The 7844-nt window shown below is 43.9% G+C and overlaps 1 pseudogene; it reads right to left on the minus strand.

Moving 5' to 3' along the window:
- Positions 1–1422: 1422 nt before the first annotated feature.
- LOC136504025 (xylulose kinase 2-like) lies at positions 1423–6949 on the minus strand (annotated as a pseudogene).
- Between the last annotated feature and the right edge of the window lie 895 nt (positions 6950–7844).

A 7844-nucleotide genomic window follows, 5' to 3' on the forward strand; every position in this document is an offset into this window, starting at 1 on the left:
CGAGAGCTATAATTTTTATATAAATTCTATCTTCATCCGACATTGTATGAAAGAGTTATGATTTTTCAAAGATTTGGTCTTGTCACGCTACTCCCGATGTCGCGACAGAACAGTACTGTCACGCCAGCGGGAGTGGCATGACAGCGTTTTCCATGTCAGAAACGTCGTCTAACGTGGCGGATGTTGCCGCGCCAATACATGTGGTGCGGCAACGTTATTTGGTCACGCCAGCCGGCATGACCAAAAGAGTTAAATCCACGAAAAAAAATTTAGGAACAATTATTATTAAAATATTAAATAAAAAATAAAAAATAAAAAAATCCTAGCGAAGTGCCATGGAAGTTGACTCAGCCCTATTAAAAGCAAGTGGGCCCAAGTCTACTTAATTAGTGCCACGGTGGCAGTGCGCCATTAAAATAATATATAGTCCACGTGTCCAAGCCAGTGCTGATGTGCTCACATTGAAAACTTTAGAAAACGCCTTTCAAAAAAAGTTAGGAAACACCATTTAAAAAAGTTCTTCCCAGTGGCATGCATTTGAGCATCAAAAGTTTACTAAATGCATAACAACTTTAGTTCTTTGCTTACACCCTGATGCTGGAAGCCAAGTTTAGAACAACCATTACCCAAAATATAAGACCCATTCCATATTTAGATAGCGCTACAGGCAAAAGGATCAATACCTATTTTTGGTCTTCTCCAGCAATAAGACCCAAAAGAGAATCATTTCTGTAAATGAGTCTCAGATTTGGGTTATACCTCTTCTGACACTCAAAATGAGTCTTTCATATAGATATTCTGTTGGAGGCTTAAGTATTCTGTTGAAAACCATATTTTGGGTTTGAGTCTCCTGATGGGTCTCCTGTCGGAGACACGTATAGTAGTTACTTCACTATCCTTAATGTGCGTATGACATGTGAGATTTCATTTTTTTATTTTTGGGATTCGAGCAAACAAAAACTTCAATTATGCTTTTTGATCACCAGCAAGCACTTTTGTGGTCGAGTGCGGCCATTTCATGGGATATCATATCAGATAAAAGCATTAAAGTGCAAGCAAAAAAGATGTGTTTTTTTACTTTTTTAGTACTGTCTGCAATTACTGATCTGTCATGACAATTGTGTTCACCTTCACAATTTCGTTTTCAAGCATTTTCGTATGATTCTTTGATACATTCAGTTTTACAGAAAAAAAAATCACAAGTCGAGATAAGGCGGCTCATTTTTTGGTTAAAAAAAAATCTGCGAGTAAACATATTTCACTTCATGTGGGTTATTCTAATCCTTGAAAAAAACATAAAGCATGACGGTACATCAGTTTCAACCTTTTCTCTCGGAAGCTTAAGTTCAGATTACCATGGATTATAATTCACATGGTGCAAATATTTAGCACTTAGAACAACAAAAATTTTGCAATGGAAAAGGCAATATGAAATGGCAAAGGGGAAAAAGAATCAGCACTTAGAGCCACAATTTCGTTTTACAAATGGAAAAAAAAATATGAGCTTGTCATTTTGCAAGGAAATTGTAGCATAGGTATCTGGTGTGCTTGAGCGTTTCTTTCATGAGCCGTCGATAGTGGCCATGGTGCATGTAGGAGAGTGAGGTGTAGACGTGTAGTGGCAATAGGAATCCACTAATTTACAAGTGGGAGCAGTGCATGCTTGCTGTGGTAAGTAGCAGTAGTAGCTCCCAACTAGATCTTGCAAATTTGGTGGCCATCCTTGCTGCAACCTCACCATGTTGAGTAGGATGCCATTCACCAGCATAACATGCATGGCATTTGCATTTTTTCCATCAGTGAACAAACCCTGTTTCGATCATGACACAGTGTCATCTCAGCATTCTGACTTTTGAGTGATGAATGAATATGCAAGTGGTGTTGATCCATGAAAATAGGCCGAATATATTGTAGGATACTTGACACAGTCAGCCTACAGATCCTATGACTAAAAGGCGAATGAGCCATTTCTGAACTGTGTCAAGTATAGTGCTCAAGCAGCAGAGTTAATGCAGCGTGAAATTGACAAGAAGAATGAAAAAGGGCTAGATTAGACTCATTAACATAAAAATAAATCAGTAAAATGAATAGATATACTCAGCTAATTGTGAATTTGGTCCTAGTAGGCTAATGTATAATTTTTAATGGTTACATGGTAATGATCGATGTCTAATTTCTGCGGCTACTACACATCTGACTCAATTTTAAGCGACACATGCGTAGAAGATAGCCCATTCTTATCATCAATACTGCTACCATTACCAAAAGTATATCAACAGATAAATTTTACCTAGCAGTCACTTCACTCTGATCCACCAAATCTTGCGATGAGCTTCTGCTCAATCTCCAGCCTCTTCCTAACCAACAATGTGTAGTTGTTCAGAAGCTCAGTGTCTCCCTCACAGTCCCCAAAAGGAACAGCCAACTACACGCTAAGTGATGTTCCATCTAATCTTCCTGAGTACACACACATGAGAATGGCACGAACTCGTCTTGCTGCTTACAAAGCCACCCATGGGCTGCTCGCAAAGCAGCACCCAAAGAGGCAGAGTCTGTATTCATTGAATGATATATAGGCATACCAGAATTAGCAAGCAAATTAAAAAAATACAAGAATATGCGAGCATGCACAACAACTAGATCAATTATAAATAGAACAATCGCTGTTCATCATATTGTTTTCATAGCAGGAATGGATACTGATACAAGTATATTAATACTATGTTTCTAAGGAAGCAGGCACATCAGTATATCTCCTGTAAGGCCTGTGCATACCTGATCTTTGGGAAGTGTACACTGGACAACCAAAAATAGATGCCATTATCTTGAGAATTGTTGGGTTTGAGGACGCGCCACCGGTTGCTATAATCCGTTTTGGAGGTACTGGCAGGCCACATTGCTCAGCATGGCCTCTCATGGACATGAACTGCCCTTCAATTATTGCACGCACCTAAATCATGACTGTTAATTAAATGAGCATTTCAAACAGTTTGATTTACAGGTTTTGAGATCTTCAAACCTCTGAAGGAGGATCAAACTTGTCAACTTCTTCCACCATCTCACCCAAAGGTCCACTAGTGAAGTTCTTGACAACGTAGCGGTGAAATCCAACTATGCATGTAGGTGAGCATCTAATCTAAATGAGCACTGAGATGAAGGTTGAATTGCGAAAGGGAAAAAAATGTAAGGACAAAACTAACCTGGAAGTGGTGGGAGAATCTCATGTTCCTTGTAGTAAAATCCCAACTTCCCTCCTGCAAAAGCAGGAAATTATAAGTCCAGGAATCTTCAGGAAAGTTACTTTTGTGTGGTCAATGCAAGCATCTATTGTGAACATCAAGGAAAGGTGAGCGCTTTATGTAGTAACTGCATTAGCCATGTTGGGATCAAAAGACAACCATAATACTGCACTGAGTTGCCAATTTTTGCAAGGCTGTAAACTGAGTGGTTGAAATATGTTGTTTGCCATGATTTCTAGCCAAGCAGTTATCTCAGCTCCCCGACATATTCTCTGATGTCCATTGTATAAACATAAACTCACATTTAGTTATGCTTAAGGAAACTAGGCTATCAATTCTTCAGTAAGGGGGCTGTTTCTTCAAGCAACCTGTTAAAATGATCCCAAGATCTATCAGCATAACGATTGCAAAGTTCTGAACAAAATGTATGTATTAGCAAGGGGGTGGAGCACAATAGAAGTTACTTGCAAAGTTGCAAACCATACCTTCTCGTGTTAGAGATCCATTTTTATAGCAAAGCAGAACCATGTAGGTCTTGGGATCGACTGGATTAGGAAAGATGTTTCCCTCTAGGGTTGGTTCAGGTGAATCGGTGACCCCGAAAACCTGAAAGGGCCATAGAGGCACCACAATCAGCACCAGGGGTTAATACAGAACTAGATAGAATGAAACAATGTCGCATATTGAGTACATTTTCCAGGATTCTTTTACAAACTGATCCACTGTAGTAGAAGTAAGGTTCAATTTGCAAGTTTTGCCAATTTCAGAACAAGATCATAGTATGTATTGCTAGTCTGCTACGTGTTTTCTTTTTAGTAATAACTCTTTTGGGAAATAGGTCAACCAAAAAATTGTAACAAAGCAAGGTGGTAGAAGATTACTGTATCACTTGTCCCAAGGCTTATTGCTAGATCACCAGGATTGCTCAAAGTTAAGCCTGCACAATCACACATGTATGGAAGCCAAAAGCACTTTTTTAAGTTTGCAGCATGCAAGCAGTCTTGACATACATATGGAACAATTAATTTCGCCATTTCTATCTCTATATATAATTCTAATCCAGAGCCAAGGTTCGGGCGGTGGATATGGCCACGTCACCCGCTAACCTATACACCGTTGGATTCAGCAACGAAGCGATATGGTCTGTCCGATTACGGGTCCAATCGGTCTCCGCCTAGTTTCGTTGCGACCCTGAAACCCCAGACCCTGAAACCCCTGCCGAGGCCGCGCCACCACCGCTGCTCGCCACGAGGGGCGCCGCACCAGCCCATATGGCATATGCTGGCAGAACTGGCAAAGGGCGGCGCGAGAGACAGCGACGGCACCTGGTGCGGACGAGCCGAGTGGGCTCTCTCCTTCCCGTGCGCAGACTGCCTCCTTCCTTTTCGTCGTGTGGCGCAGCATGGACGTAGCTAGCAAGGGAAGAAGATGTGGCGGATGCGTGTCAAGACTCAAGTGGAGTTGGAAGCGGCGACCATTGCACCTGCATGGCTGCAACGTGCTCTCCACCACCAACACCATGCCGCGGCGCTTGGCCACCTCGCACGTCGGCCTATGCCCTCCGCGTGCTCTACCGCCCACTCCACCTCACGCCTTCCTCTGTTCTGCACAGCCGCAGCCACAAGGCCACACCCTGCGGTGTGGCGTGACATTGAAGGAAGCCCGGGGATAACAGCCACTCGAGGCTCACCTGCATGGTGTTCGATGAAATGGCTGTCCCAAACACCATGGCCTGCGGCCTGCCTGCCGCTTCGCCATCCTAAACGAAGACGGTACCTACCACTGATGGTGAGTGTACAACGACTCAACTCTGACAACTCTGAAGCAAGCCGTCACTGCTCCCCTGCCGATTGTGCAGTGTTGGGCATGACGGTTACCCATCAGATCGAGCCTTGCTCGGCATCCCCACCGCCAGTGTGTGGCCGAAACAGTTTTGCCTATCTAACTTGCTTTAGGTTACTGTGGTGTTATACTATTTTAGATGTGCCATGTGTGGTAGTCAAGGGGGCAGTTGCTTGGTCAAATGAAAAAAAATCCTAGGCTGGCGAACTCAAGGAGGGCCGCGCCGAGTTTTCTAGTTCTTTATCTAGACAAACAAACATCAGAACATACTAAGATATTTGAATGCAAAAGATTAGGATGAACCTAAGTACCTGCAAGGCTATTGGGGTTGTCGCATGACCACTGAATAACCATACAGCTGCTTGAAAACTGAAATCTGCAAGAACATAAAAACAGAAGTATCAATCTGACAAGTTGGTGTCACGAGTAAACAATGATAAAAAAAAAAAGTTGCTGCAGCTCATTCACATTATCCAGCCTTTCATGATTTGAACAGAGACACGCACAACACACAAAAAAGAAAGACATTTAGCAAAACTTACCTCTGAACAAAATAAGGGGCTATCTTTACAGCAACAGCATGTGCCGGTGCTAGTCTCCCAATCCGCTCTTCCAAATCTGGAGCCATAGCCTACAAAATTGAAATGTAAAAATGTTGAACTGAGCTGAATTCTTCTTTGAGCTGATTGGGCTTAATTGTAGGATGTGCCACTTCCATCTTTTTAGTTACAATTTGCAATGGCGAACACAGTTGCAAGTCTGAAATCTGAAACTCTGAATCAGTGAAGGGAACCATGAACTCTCCATTTCTATGTAGAGGCAAACACCAAGAGAACCTGAAGAGCATCCTGGCGTAGCTGGCGCGTGTCGATGTCCATGATGTTCATCCCGGCTCCATCGGTCTCATCGATGCAGGCGTACCCGCCGACGAGCAGCGACGCCATGAACGAGCTCACCAGCGACACCCTCTCGGTAGCCTCGTACACCTGCGGCCGGGTCTGGTGCATCTTCCGTATCTGCGGCCCCGTGCAGCGCCGGTGCGCGCGGCACCCCGTGAGCCTCGCCAGGCGCAGGGGCCCGCCCATGGCCGCCTCCACCTCCCGGCACTGCACCGCGGTGCTGCTGTCCATCCACGCGGGCGACTCCGGCGCCGCGAGCGCGCCTGCGGCCGCGAGCTGCGGCGCCAGGCCCTCGCCGGCGGCAGGGTCCAGGGCGGCCAGCGCGGCGCCGGCGGCCTTGGCCCAGTACACGCTGCCGTGCTGCTGCGCGGAGCCGGAGACGGCGGCGACGCGGCGGAGGTCGGCGCGCCGCCGCAGCCTCCCGAGGAGCAGGTCCAGCGCGCGTTGCGCCGGTGCTGCAGCCCCCCAGCCCTTTTCTATTTTTTTTCCTCTTGTTTCCTTTGGATATTATGTGATACAAACTAGCAGATGTTTCTTGGGTATTAGGAATCGGCTTCTAGATTTTGTTTATTCAAATGATATGTATTTTCACACCATGAAATTTCTTTTGTAGGATGCTGATATCATCGTTGAGACTGAGAAGGAGCTTGACGCCACAGATGCTGACAGAAGGGGTCAGCAGATCGGGGAAAGCACTCAAATGTCTCCAAAAGCTTGAGCAGGAGTCTATAGTGGTGAACTTGTTGAAAAGTTGCAGCAACAGCTGCAGCCTCTGCAGCTTCTAGCAGCAGCGAACACTGATGCCATATAAGGAACACAGGAACTATGACTATGCTTTTTTATACATGTTAAACTGTTAATTTGCAGCACCTCCACATTTATGGGCTAAAACTAACTGTAACAGCTTTAGTTGTCTATATCTAAAAATAGGTGTTCCAGTCAGCTTATGGTATGTACATGATTACCCATGGATCCGTTTCATACGATTTGCTTTCCTAGAAACAAAGTATTTTCTGCTTTCATTCTTGGCTTCTCTATTTAATTTCTGTGTTTGCGTTGCAGAATCCTGCAATGGGTTTCAGGAGATTGAAAATGTTCTAAAGTCTGATGTGCTCCCATCTGAAGCATCTGAGGTGGCAAAACAATTTGCTAAAGAGCAAGCAAGAGCAGTGGATCAGCTAGAAAACTTTTTGTGGAGTATGCCAAAAATGCAGCCACTGCATATGCCACCGCCTTCAATGCTATCAACATCTTCGGAACCACACTAAGCTTTTTTATTGGCAACAGTAGTGAAATGATTGAGAATAACCCTCGCCCATGGGGTGTTCATCGCCGTGACCCTTGCTATCCTTCTTATAAGCTTGCTTACAGTCGGAATGTCACTCGCACTTGTGCACAGGCTCAGTGGAAGAAGAAGGTGGCCATAAGTATCTGAGCCTCATGAAATCAACCTATGCTTCAACCCAAAATGAGTCGCATCGACTATTGTCAATTGTCCCAAACTTCCAATAGAAGTTTTGAAACCCTTCCTTACTATCCTTACTATAAAACTCGCCTTAAAACAAGTCTCAATGACTGCAAAAAGATATCTTCTTTAGCATTGACTAATTCTTGGAGTAAAACCTAAAACATAATAACAATATGTAATCAACTTGTTGTAGGTAGAAACAAGTGCGATCTTAAGCTTTTCATCTAGACACTTCAATAATAAAATATTCATGAGCCCATATACATAAAACCACCAGCTTAGTCACTCAGCAAGCCAAATTCGAGCTTAAAATATATGATTGATACTATCATTGTGCTGCTTCACAATAAACTCCGCTAATATACAAAGTAGAAATTAGAGTAAAGGTCATTCTCC

The sequence above is a fragment of the Miscanthus floridulus genome, chromosome 14, assembly GCF_019320115.1.
Source record: "Miscanthus floridulus cultivar M001 chromosome 14, ASM1932011v1, whole genome shotgun sequence".
Lineage (NCBI taxonomy): Eukaryota > Viridiplantae > Streptophyta > Magnoliopsida > Poales > Poaceae > Miscanthus > Miscanthus floridulus.